At 41.7% G+C, this 14,181-nt stretch overlaps 1 long non-coding RNA gene across 1 annotated transcript in view; it reads left to right on the forward strand.

The window, feature by feature from the left end:
- Window positions 1-12,412: 12,412 nt before the first annotated feature.
- LOC132769902 (uncharacterized) overlaps window positions 12,413-14,181 on the forward strand; it is a 41,517-nt gene continuing 39,748 nt past the window's right edge. The window contains exon 1 of the long non-coding RNA XR_009630937.2: window positions 12,413-12,447. This is a non-coding gene — a long non-coding RNA (uncharacterized lncRNA). The remainder of the gene's footprint in view (window positions 12,448-14,181) is intronic.

A 14,181-nucleotide genomic window follows, 5' to 3' on the forward strand; every position in this document is an offset into this window, starting at 1 on the left:
TGTGGTTTTATGAATACAAGTCAGTGCTATCTAATGATCCATGGCTTCAGATTTTTTTGGTGGGGGAGAGACCTATTTATCTCATTGGAATTGTGACTTAACTCACCCTACATACTCCAGTCCAATGAATTCTATGATTCCTCTACAAATAAACACAATCTGAAAGAATGTGGGTAGGACAACAGGACTATAACAGAAATTATATTATTGGTCATAAAACCCAACAACCTCATTTGTTATAGTGTTTCGTGAAATATCTTTCCAAAATGTATAAACAGGACTGGTGTTGCTGCTGTTATTTTTAACTGTAGGATTATATTAATAAGTAGCTACTGGGGAAAGGAAAACAGTGGATTCAAATTGTCAGAGGTGTTGACTAATGGAGCTCCCTATAATGTTTCTGTAGCTTTAATGCTTTCCTTGTACAGATTTGCTTAGCCCTGTCTTTTTTTAGTCTCTCCCTTTTCTCCTCTGTACGCCCCTGTGTCCACTGTCATAGTATCAACCTGCTATATAATTGCTGCTTTGCCCGGGGAGTTCTTACCTTGCATTTATCTTTTTTTTATTGACCTGTCCCAAAGTATATCCTTCAATAGGTAGTATAGCAAAAGTACTATAATCATGCAAAGGCATTAAGGAAAAAATCCCACTACTGTTAAGATTACAAAGGAGACATGCTCTGCAACTACAGAAGAAAATAAATGTAAATGAATCTCTTTTTATTGAGGTGTAGCTTCATTATTTTTTATAAAAGGGAGGCTGGAGTAATAGACATACTCCACATTTTCACTGCAAGAAAACTCCAGTCAGATCTTTCTTTGGATGGATAGAGGACAGAAAAACATGAAAAGCTGAAATAGAAAATCTTGGCCTGGTTTCACCTTGATTTCTTAGCTCACTTAACTGATAGCTGAGTCCCCAAACCACATTTTCTGAGATCAGGAAGATAAGGAGAGGAAGCCATGTGGAAGGAGGAATCAGCAGTGGGTTTTCTTTTAAATATTTATCATTAAGCATAATGTCCTTGTTCAACTATGTCTGGAAAGTTAGTCTAATTAAACAGATGGATCACATAGAAGGATTAGAATATGTAGTCTGCTGAGTTTGAATGTTCGGTGTTGTTGTTTATTTGTTCAGTCACTTCCGACTCTTCGTGACCTCATTGACCAGCTCACGCCAGAGCTCCCTGTCAGCTGTCACCACCCGCAGCTCCTTCAGAGTCAAGCCAGTCACTTCAAGGATACCATCCATCTATCTTGCCCTTGGTCGGCCCCTCTTCCTTTTTCCTTCCATTTTCCCCAGCATCAATGTCTTCTCTAAGCTTTCCTGTCTTCTCATACTTCATCTTTGACTCTAATATCCTTCCCTCCAATGAGCAGTCGGGCTTTATTTCCTCAAGTATGGACTGGTTGGATCTTCTGGCAGTCCAAGGCACTCTCAGAATTTTCCTCCAACACCACAGTTCAAAAGCATCTATCTTCCTTTGCTCAGTCTTCCTTATGGTTCAGCGCTCACATCCGTAGGTTACTATGGGGAATACCATTGCTTTATGAATGTTCAGACAGTGTAAATAATAGTGCATTGTTGGTATGTCCTCCTAAACCTCTCAACAATTTATGGAATTATGTGATTCCGGCCATGAAAGCCTTCTACAACACAACTTATAGACTGCTGTCATGAGCCTGATCAGCTGCAACCAACTAGCACGCTTATTTTAGAGATTAAGATATTTCACACATATTAAATTTAAACATTGTTTTAGGGACCCATTCACACTGCACAGTTATAGAGCTATGATTCCATTTCACTCCTCTGGCAACATTCCTGGGATTTGCTGTTTAAGGAGGGGCATTTAGAGTTTTCAACCAGAGGGTTTGAGGATCTTCCCAAACTGACTTGCCTCCTCACTTTCTTGCCTTCCAGCTAGTAAACAACAACAGCAATGCCTTCCTCATGATTGACAACTGCAGGGGAAGGTTTTAGACATTGCATAAAGGGCTAAAAGACACCCCTTTTGGCCCCTGTCCAAAAAAATGACACATGTAGGGAGTGCACCAGGGGGACCTTGCATTTCATGTACTTGATATAGGATCTTGTCCTAAAGTTTCAGATAACCTACACCCTGTAGACTAGCAACAAGTGAAGTGAAGGTCGTTGTCCTATTACCAGTACGGAAGTAAGGTTCAGCTGCTAGTTCACTTGGTGGCTTTGTTAAATGTGGTGGACACCATCTTGTCCTTTGCTTCAGGTAGCAACACGTCTTAGGTTAACTTAAAATAGTGAAAAATGGCTATTGGAATCACCAGAGTGATAGGATGGCCAAAGTGGACAATGGCTGTGAGAAATCAGGGTTCAAATTGTAATTGTGCATTGAAATGAGTCTTAAATCAATTCCTTGATTAGAGTAATTAGTTCAAAAGTATTTTTGACTCAAAGGGCATACCTGTTTAGTTAGAAAACATGGTTTTCCCAGATGCCGAATATTTCCCAAATTTTATTTATTTACTTACTTACTTACTTACTGTATTTGTATACCGCCATTTTCAGCCCTCAGGTGACTCAGGGTGGTTTACAATAGCAATTATTCGATGCCCAAAAACATCATAAAACATTTTAAAACATTAACACATAATATAAAAACCATAACAAGAATATTAAAACCTAGATCATTTGCATCTCTTCATAAAAAAGATTGTCCCATCTTGTCATCCAGACGTTCCAATTCCTATGTCTTTTACCTTGCATTTTCAAATGCTTGTTCAAACAACCAAGTCTTGACTCTTTTCTGAAATGTTAAGAGGGAGGGGGCTGATCTAATCTCCCCAGGAGGGGCATTCCATAGCTGAGGGGCAACCACTGAGAAGGCCCCGTCTCTCGTCCCCACCAAACGTGTTTGTGACACAGGTGGGATCAAGAGCAGGACCTCCCCGGACGATCTTAAAGTCCTAGCAGGTTCATAAGGGAAGATATGTTCAGACAGGTAAGTTGTAATTAGTATTTAATATAAGTGCTTCTACAAACCTCAATCAGCAAGAGGTTTTCTCATTTCAGTTTTCCATAGAATGGAATGCCTCTTCATAGATGACAGTGTAGATCAGGCATCCTCAAACTGCGGCCCTCCAGCTGTTTGGGACTTCAACTCCCAGAATTCCTGACAATTGAACAAGCTTGTTACGGCTTCTAGGAGTTGGAGGCCAAAAAGCTGGAGGGATGCAGTTTGAGGACCCCTGGTATAGATCTTATATATGAAAACATCACGTACAGACAAGAAAAGTGAAGACAATTTTCTTCAATACAGTTGCCCTCATTGCATGCAAATATATGTAGATTTTGTTGAATAAATAAGCCTATAGTTAAGCTTCTTTAATTGGATGACATTTAAGCTATGAAACTAATAGCTAGGAAGATCATGACCTTTCAGCCTGCCCTTCATCAATGAGTATGGTCAATGGAAAGAGGTTGTGGGAGTTGTATTTGAAGACATATGACAATCCAATCCCCCCCCCCCCCCTTATGGGGTGTGGACCTACCTTGTCAGTCCCCTAAGTAAGAACAAAACAGAAACCAAACACACTGGACTCATCCCATGTAAAAGTAAACACTGTGCTACCTACTGTCTAAACTTTGTAATGGTGCTATCCCCATAGCCATCTTGGGGAATACTATTTGGCACTCATTATACAATGGCCATGATAGAAATATAACAGATAAATCAAGTTCTTTTTCTCTCCTGTGAGTGAACATGAAATAGCCACTGTGATCTATATTCTAATTTGTTCTTTAGAGAGTTAAACTCTGAGCTATATATTTGACTTGAGTTCCTAACCAATTCTGTGCTGAAATGAAGGAAAGCTTTTTACTCTGCATTCATTTCAGTTCAACCTTTTAATGTGTTGCAGCAGGCGGCATACACTTGCCACAAAGCTTTTAGCCTTTCAAATCCAGATCTGGATGTAAAAGGGCATTGCTGAGTCCCTGAACTACATATTTCATATGACCAAACCCTTATATTTTTATGCTTAATGCTGTGATAATTCTAGGCAGAGTACACTAATGCACAGATATTCTGTGCCTTTAGATGACACATGTTACTCCTTTCAAATGATCACTAAGGTATTGAGAAGTGGATAAATAAGTGATGACTTCAAAGTCCCTAAAATAAAAGATTAATTGGCATTTTGTGTGAAATTGAATAGGGCTGCTAATTTAGGATGACTAACACATGAGGGTTAGATCTCCCGGGAGTACATGTTCAGCATGTACTCTACGATCCGCCTCAGAATTTAAGATCATCCAGGAAGGCCCTGCTCTCAGTCCCACCTTCTTTGCAAATGCATTTGGTGGGGACAAGAGACAGGGCCTTCTCGGTGGTGGCCTCCCGTCTGTGGAACTCACTCCCCAGTGAAATTAGGTTGGCGCAATATCTCCTTTCCTTCAGGAAAAAGCTCAAAACATGGTTTTGGGACTAGGCATTTGGACAGCAGGCTTAGCAGCAATCGTAGTTGATGTATGTGAACTGATAATGGACAGGCTTTGGACTAAGTACCTGAATGTTGAATCAAACTTGGATGTGGCCATATTATTGTTAATAATGTTTTTGATTGCCTATTTATATGTAATGTTTTAATTAACGTTTTAATTGTGTTCTATTGCTATGTTTTTTTTAATGTCTATTTATTAGGGCTGGGCGGTTTCGTTTCGTTAATTCGTAATTCGTTAATAATTCGTTAATTTTTTCAATTACAAAACGATAACGAACCATTCTGGAGCATTTTTTTTAAAAAACGAATTTTTAAACACGTTTTGTAAATGCTTCGTATTTCGTTATTGTATTCGTTTCGTTATTGTTCTGAGGTCGTTTCGTTATTATTTCTGCATGTCTGGGGCAAGTTTTTTGTTTAATTAGTGAAAAAAAATTATAATATCACACCAACAGTCAACAACAGAGGGAGAGGGAAGCTTCAGAAGTTTTTGGAGGTTTTTTAGCGTATTGCGCGGTCGCGTCCGCCATTAACGAATCGATTTGTTATTGTTTCGGAAATCGATTCGTTGATGTTTTGTAATTTTTTTCACATTTACGAAATTTCGTAAATATCGAACTTTTTAAAAGGAAAATTTTGTAATTATTTTAAATATCGAAACAAAAAAAACCCCCAAATACAAATCGATTTTAGAAACAAATTTTTCCGTTGTTACCCAGGCCTACTATTTATATGTAATGTTTTAATCAATATTTTAATTGTGTTCTATTGCTATGTTGTGATGCATGGATGGTATCCTTGAAGTGACTGGCTTGACCTTGAAGGAGCTGGAGGTGGTGACGGCCAACAGGGAGCTCTGGCATGGGCTGGTCCATGAGGTCACAAAGAGTCGGAAGCGACTGAACGAATAAACAACAAGCTATGTTGTGTTTTAGCATCAAATTGTTGCTGGTGTAAGCTGCCTTGAGTCCCCCCTTGGGAGTTGAGAAGGACGGGGTACAAATTTTTGAACTAAATAATAATAAAGTTCATGCTAGACTTGTAGAGTTGTACCATTACCTCAAAGTGAAATCCACAGGTAAAGTATCCTCCATTGAGGGCCATCCTACTTCTAGAAGCATCTAACAAAGAGTGTCCACCATGTTCTAAGGTAGTATTTTCCACTGTCAAATACCTCTTGCTGTTAGCAGTTTAGAGGGAGCAGGGAGAGAGAGTTTTGTTTACAGCTTGCTTAGACGTGTTCGCACATATAGGTGGGATTGGAATTTTCCTCTTGGTCACATCTTCACAGCATTTAACAGAAGTTCTGCACAGAATCTAAAGCTAGAATTTTGATGGTACATTACAGTGTCTAGGCAATGGCAGCTATATGTGCTGCAGTCCTGAAAGAGAGAAGATACTGGAGAAATAGGGCACATCCCGCAAAATAGAGATCACACTTTTTTTACCTTCAAAACGACCAGTAGCACCTAGTACAACCTCTGAGGATACTATTGACTATTAGGAATGTGCACAATATCATTTTGGTGTCCCAGATTCAGGGGATTCAGGGAATTCAGCTGCTGAATACATAAAAACAAGCCTGGTGGGGGCAGGGGCAGCTCAACCCATTATGCAAAGTAAGCATTTGCAGTATAGTTGATTTTGCCCAGGGGCACTCTTGAGGCGCTCTTGGGGGAAAATAGATCTTGACATATGTGAATTGTAGTTACTGGGATGTATATCTCACCTACAACCAAAGAGCATTCTGAACTCCACCAATGATGGAATTGAACCAAATATGGCACACAGAACTCCCACGACAAACAGAAAATATATATCAGTGATTGGTTGGGGGGGGGGGGCAAAATACTGTTTGCTTACCGTTGAAAATTACCTAGGGCCGCCTCTGGGTGGGGGGCAGCCGAAGCTTTAGCTAATATGGATCACAGCAACTGGATCTCTTTGGCCAATGAGGCTAATCGGGCTGAGTGGCACTCTACCTGAGGCAGAGGTGGTGTGTGGGTAGGACAGCCTTGCAAATCAGGCAAGCTGTGGCTCCTTCGCTTCTTTCTTCTTCAACAGCCTTCTCCATCCTTTCCTGAAGCCCCTCCCCCTGCACCTGCTTGATGCAAATGGGAACTCACTTTCCCAGCAGCACTTTGTGTGGCACAAATATTGAAGGAGCATTGTGCTCCCTCCTGGGGCATGATGGGAGTTGAGGTTTCTCTCGGTATGTGTTTCTCACTTTCTTTCTCAGCCACTCAGAGACTGGTTGACTGTGTGCATCCATTCTCCTCTCCTCGTGGGGAGTGTGCTGGTGACTTCAATTCCCAGAACCAAAAATCAGTGGATTAATGAAATGATCTGAAACTGAAATTTACAGATGTAAACATGGCTTATAAGTGAGATAACTTTCATGCTGATAGGCCTAAAAATGACAGATAAACGAGCCTCTGAAATTTCCCCATTGGTGCCAATGGATCGCATCTTACTGTCATGAAAACAGAAACTCTCTCCCAAATTCAGGAAGTTCCTGAAAAACAGAACAGGAGCAGCTGAAAATCAGGCACTGAAAATGGCACAGGGTTTCCCTGAATTGCACACATTTACTGGCCATATTTGAAGTCTCTCTGCCCCTACTATAAGGGTCACGATATTCAAAAAGGGGGAAAGAACAGACTGGAAATTATTGAGGTCTCCCTTCTAACCTCCACTGAGAAAATCCTCACAAGGATCCTTGCAAACCACATTCTACCTATTTCAGAAGACATCCTCCTAGAACTGCTTCCACCCCTTCAGAGGAACAGTGGACATGATCTTCACTGCATGACAGTTCCAAGAAAAATGCAGGGAACAAAATCAACCTCTGTACATGGCATTCATTGACCTTGCAAAGGCAATCGATACAGTAAATCGCAGCACTCTCTGGACCATCCTCCAAAAAATCAGATGCTCTGACAAATTTGTGAACATCTTGCGTCTCCTACATGGTGACATAATAACAACAGTTTCGGGACAGCAATGGCTCCCAAAGTGACCCATTTAAGGTGTAATCAGCTGTTAAACAGGAATGTGCAATTGCCCCAACCTTATTCTCCATCTTCATTGTTATGATACTGCACCTTGTCGATGGGAAGCTTTGTTCTTGCATGGAAATTATAATTATCTATTGGACAGATGGCAAGCTATTTAACCTCAGCAGACTGAAAGCCAAAACCAAGGTTACAACAACATCTGTTATAGTACTCCAATATTCTGATGATAATATCGTCTGTGCTCATTCAGAAAAAGACCTACAACCCACTCTGAACACCTTTGCAGGAGCATACAAAAAGCTTCATCTCTCACTGAACATCGAGAAAACCAAACCGGTCTTTCAGCGAGCACCAGCCAATCCCTCTGCAATGCTAGAAATACAGCTACATGGTGTTATGTTAGAAAAGGTTGACCATTTCCGCTATCTTAGCAGCCACCTCTCCACAAAAGTCAACATTGACACTGAAATTCAACACGGTCTGAGCTCTGCGAGTGCAGCATTTTCCCAAATGAAACAGAGACTGTCGAAGGCTTTCATGGCCGGAATCACTGGGGTGATTCCCAGTGAAACAGAGACTGTTTGAGGACTGGGAAATTCATAGGGATACCACAATGCTTGTTTATAACGCTATTGTCTTCCCAACCCTGTTATACGCCTGCAAGACGTGGACCATCTGCAGATGTCACACTCAACTTCTGGAACAATTCCATCAACATTGCCCCTGAAAAATCCTGCAAATCTCTTGGGAAGACAGATGGACAAATGTCAGCGTGCTGGAAGAAGCAAAGACCACCAGCATTGAAGAGATGATCCTTCACCATCAACTTCACTGAACTAGCCATGTTGTCAGAATACCCAATCACCATCTCCCAAAGCAGTTACTATATACTCAACTCAAGAACAGAAAACGGAATGTGATGGACAAGAAAAGTGATTTAAAGATGGGCTTACATCTAACCTTAAAAACTATGGCATAGACACTGAGAACTGGGAATCCCTGGCTCTAAAGTATTCTAAATGGAGGTCAACTGTTACTAACAGTGCTGTGGAGTTTGAAGAGGCACGAATGGAAGGCAAAAGGGAGAAACATGCCAAGAGGAAGGTGCGTCAAGCCAAATCTTGTTGGGACTCCTTTCCTCGCTGTGAAAGAACATGCAGATGAATAGGCCTCTACAGCCACTTATGGACTCACCACCAAGACCCTACACTTGGAAAGCAATCATTCTCAGCCATGAGTGACAGTCGATGATGATGATGATAATGATGATGATGATGATGACGAGTAATAATAATGATTATGATTATGATAAATGCCCCTCTGAAGAAATATTCTCAAGGAATCTGATATAAGGGATACTACTGTGCATTTTGGGAACCAAATATACTTGACCTCCAAACTATGAGTAGGTGACAGTGGAAAGTTTGGATATATGTGCACAATGATACAATACCTAAGGTCCTGCTGCTTCTATTATTATAGAACAAGCCTCTTCAACATGCAGTCTTCCAGATGTTTTGGACTTCAGCTCATAGAGTTTCTGACCATTGAACAAGCTGGCAAGGGCCTCTGGGAGTAGGAGGCTCAAACACCTGGAGAGCTGCAAGTTGAAGAAGGCTGTTATAGAGCAAGTGAGGTCATCTCTTTTTAATGGACTAGAAAATGTTCCTAATTCTTGAAACATGACCTTTCAGGTCACACAATACTCTTTGGGGGGTGAGGAAACGTTCATCAGAAAAAGAAAAATCTTGCATGGCAGGTGTGAATGGGCCTACACTAATTAGATTACAAAGTGCAGCATTGCCAGAGGGATCAGGTTTTAGCTTCCTAGTAGCAAAGTGCCATGGGAATACGAAGAAGCAAGAAGTCAAAGAGCATCTTAGTATTCCCTGCACATTGGAATATCAGAACTCTTAAAAGGCAGCAAGTTGGGGTAATGAAAAAGAGGTAAGTCACATAATTATTCATCTGCAATGTGTACTTTGGGCATTTTGCATTCATAGGGTTTGGTTCCAGGATCAAATGTGGATACAAAAATCCATGGATGCTCAAATCCTTTATATATAATGGTATAGTAAAATGGTGTTATAAATTGGCAAAACCAAGATTTGCTTTCTTGGATTTTGCAGAGGAGGGGTGGATACTGGTACCTGTAGATGCAGAATTTTTAGACGCAGAGATCTTACATATACAAAGTTATCATAGGTCCAGTTTCATTGTGTTGAATGCTGGTCCTCAAAAGGGAAATTCTGAATCATAGTAAGACCTTGCTGTGCTAGCTAAATCTGTTGGGAGGGATCTGAAACATCAGAGGACCACAGGTTTTCCAGGTTCCCCAGTGGTTTGTGAAGTTTTGTGTTGCATACACTGGGACTGTGGCACAGCTGGCTAGGAGTCAGCTGCATTAAGATCACTACTGACCGAAAGGCCATGTGTTCGAAGCCAGCCTAGGTTGGAGTGAGCTTCTGACCAATTTGTGTAGCTTGTTGTCGACCTTTGCAGCCTGAAAGACAGTTGCATCTGTCAAGTTGGAAATTTAGGTAACACTTATGTGGGGAGGCTAATTTAATTAATTAACGAGGTCATAAAAATCTCCAGCAAGCATGCAAAGAATGAGGAAGTACTTCATCGGTGTCACAAATGGATGGTGAAATGACAGCACCCCTGGTGGCCAGAATACCCCTATGAAAATGTTAAATAGCCTCTGTGTGTCTGTCTATATATGTTGTGTGTCTATGGCGTTGCATGTTTGCCATGTATATGTACATTGTAATCCACCCTGAGTCCCCTGCAGGGTGAGAAGGGTGGAATGTAAATACTGTAAATAAATAAATAAATAAATACACTAGGTGAAGGCATCAGGCAGCCCTCCAGATGCTGCAATTTCCAGAATTCTTCACCATGGATTGTGTTGGCTTGGTATCTGGGTATTGACTCAGGTCTATTCTTACCTGTGCATCTTTGCATGGTGCCTTAATGTCCTTCTTCCACATTTGTTTGTCAAGGCGGCCATGTAACTACACGACTATAAGCAGAGCTGGCAGAAAAAACTGGGCTGTAAGTGCATCATCCATGAAAGAGTTGGATGCATGCTGTAGTACAGTTTCTACATTTACTCACAAGGAAGTACATGGAGCCATTCCCTGCATCATGTCTACCATGCACAATTCTGCAATGTCTAGTAATCCATTCATCCTCAGATGGAATTTTCAATATTTTCCAATATTGAGTGTAGAATATTTGTGCTGCTCTTACCATGTCCCAAGCTAATCTACTGATCTCTTTTTCTGTATGATTATCAAATTCAAAAAAGCCCAGTAAGAATGCTTCTTATTTGAGAGAAAGTTTTATTTTCATAATTTCCCTCTTCCTTAATCTCATCAAGAGCCAGAACCTCTTAGGTTTTGCAAAGTCCCCAGTTGCTAACCAAGAAAAGTTGATTTATACTTTTTTTAAAGCCCTTGCATACAGCTTTGTGAATAACAAGAATATAGAGACAAGGGGTGTAAGTTGAGATATTTTGCACAATAACACTCGGCTAGATTGGGATCTTTCATTGTGGGAATATTGAAAGAAGTTAGAGCTTGGTAAAATGAAGGTGGGATGTAGTGGTAGAAAGCTACAGAGATAACTGATGTGAGCACTCCTGATGAGAATATGTTTTATTAGCCATGGAGCAAATAGTAAATGGCAGGCCCGTAGCCAGGATTTTGTTTCGGGGGGGGGGGGGGGCTGAATTTTTTTCAGGGGGGTTTCGGGGGGGCTGAGTTTCGGGGGGGGGGGCTGAGTCTGAGTGAAAGAGGGTCTAGCCTAGCAAACCTTTTGTATCATTACCCCAATACCCCCATGCATATGGGATATATTGAGTATGGTGATCAGATCATGATATGAATAAACATAACAGTTTAAATAGTGCACCAGTAAGGCCTTTTCGCGACCCACCATGAGAATTTCGGGGGGGGGGGGCTGAAGCCCCCCGAGCCCCCCCCCCCCCCCCCCCCCCGGCTACATGCCTGGTAAATGGTTTTATTTAACAGCCTTTACTAAAACTAGTAACTCATGTTAACTCAAAGCCTTATTCTAAAAGGGATCCATTATTAGCCCATAGAATTCTTGTGTCCTAAGAGGGTCTCTAACATGACCTCATTTTGTCTTTCTAATTAGAGAGTAGTGACTTCTATAATTAAACCATGAATATTTTATTTTTCCAAATAAAACAAAATGAGAGTTTTAACAAACTCTTCAAACTTGAATAATAAAACATTACTACTGCTTCACTTAGCTTTGGACTTAAATCCCACCCTGATTCTAAAAGCAAATTGATCCCATGAATTGTAAGAAGAGCTGTGACTGCTGAAATCATTAATATCACAATTGTAATAAAAATGTTAGTAAAGAGAAAGCGATGGATGCTACAACAGTGATTTAATGGAAGGATGTTACTCCCTTTCTAGGCCATTCAAATTCCTGGTTGGCTTAATGCTAGAATTAAAACTTTGGGGGGAGGGGGGAGTTAAGAGGGAGAAAACTAGAGCTTAGAAAAGTAACTGTTTTGGACCAACACTACTCCCAGGGCCCATCCAGACAGGGCCGAAAATGCACGACCTCGTGTTTTTACTGAAGGCATCCAAATGATGCCTCCAGTAAAAGGAATTAATTTGAGACAAAGCAGTAAAACCCTGCTTTATCCTAAATTAATTAAACAGCTCATTAGATCCAGACTTTCCTGAAAGGCATGGTTCTAATTGGCGCCCCCCCCTTTCCCCCCCAAAAAAGCCCTAAAAACTGTTAAAGACTTTATGGGCTGCCGTTAGGCCTCCCTGCACGCCTCCTGGAATGTACAAATAATGCACTAGGATGCGCGGGTGGGGGGAATCGTTCCCCCACCACCTCCTGGCACATCATTGGTATGATCCAGAAGATATGCAGGGAGGCATCATGGTGGCTCAGTAAGTTTACTCTTATTTTTATGACTTTTTTGGGTTCAGTGTCCGCATTCCCTACCGAAAGTTACTGGGAGGACATGCAGATACACAAAAGGCAAAGCCCCCTCCTTTTTCTTTTTTTTTTGCTGTGGGCACTTAAACCCGCTTTAACCCATTCTGAAGTGAGTTTAAATGATATCTGGAAGTGCTCCCAGAAACCCAAGATAGCATGGCTAGGGGTCATGAAATTGCATTTAATAGTAAGTGTAGATGGGGCCAAGGTGGTTGGGAAGAGACCAGGGGAATAAATCTTCCTGTTACCAACTTCCTTTTCTGGTTGCCTTATCTATTCTGATGAGAATGTCTAGCATCTTTTGTTTGGTTCTGTTCTAGGGTAGATCCAAGCAGGCCTTTACCTCAGGAGAATCCGCGTTTTAAAAATGTGGATTTTCCTGGAGACCTGTCCACACCCACCCCAGAAAGTGTGCACTTTCTGGTTGGGTGTCCAGGACTAATCCACCCCCCCCCCCACCCCATCGGGCATGTCATTTCTAGGAGAGCTGGCCAAAGCCTGTAATTGAGGTAAGTTTTCATTCTCGTGTTGTGGTGACCCCCAACCATATTTTCGTTACTACTTCATAAATAATTTTGCTACTCTTATGAATTCTAATGCAAATATCCAATATGCAGGATGTATTTTCATTGTTACAAAATGAACATAATTAAAGCATAGTGATTAATCACAAAAACAATATGTTTAGGGGAGTATGGACAATGGATGATGGGATTTGCAGTACCTTCAACCAATTCAGCTCTGACTTCCACAGACCACGAATTACAGACCTGGACCAAACTTGGCACATGGAACTCCCATGACAAATAGAAAATACTGGAGGAGTTTGGGAGGAATTGACAGTTATTTATGGGAGATCTCATTCACCTACATCCGGAAAGCACTGAGAATCCAAATTACTATGGATCTGGACCAAACTTGGCATGAATACTCAATATGCCCAAATTTGAACAATGGTGGAATTTGGGGAAAATGGATCTTGACATTTGGGTGTTGCAGTTGGTGGGATTTATAATTCCTCTGCCATCAGAGATCATTCTGAACTCCAACAAAAATGGAATTGAAGAAGCTTGGCATACAGAACTCCCATAACCAGCAGAAATTACTGGAGAGGATTGGGGTACCTTGGCATTTTGGAGGTGCTGGGATATATAGTTCTCTCCCATCAAAAGCATTCTGAACTCATGCAATCATGGAATGCACTCAAACTTGGCACAGAGAACTCCCATGGTGAACAGAAAATACTGGAGAGGACTGGGGTACATAAATCTTGGCATTTTGGAGCTGCTGGGATATATAGTTCTCTCCCATCCAAAAGCATTCTGAACTCATGCAACCATGGAAAGCACTCAAACTTGGCATAGAGAACTCCCTCTGCCCATCCCTAACCTCCTTCTGAGCTTGGAAGGAGGCAAAGGCCGGGCGGTGAAGGCTCCACGCATGGCCAGGCATGAGGATGGCAGGAAGAGGTTTACTCACCTTGCGGGCCTCCAAAGCTCCTCCTGCTGACTACCCACAGGTCTGTGGGAAGAGCAGGAGGAGGAGTCTGCCAGGAGTGCCATGTGGCTGGCTCCGGGGGTAGGCAGCCATTTTGGAGGGGGCGGGGCCAGCGAAGGCAGCTTGGTGACCCCCAGAAAATGGCCTAATGACCCACCTTTGGATCACGACCCCTAGGTTGAGAACCG

This window comes from Anolis sagrei, chromosome 3, assembly GCF_037176765.1.
Source record: "Anolis sagrei isolate rAnoSag1 chromosome 3, rAnoSag1.mat, whole genome shotgun sequence".
NCBI classification, from domain to species: Eukaryota; Metazoa; Chordata; class Lepidosauria; order Squamata; family Dactyloidae; genus Anolis; species Anolis sagrei.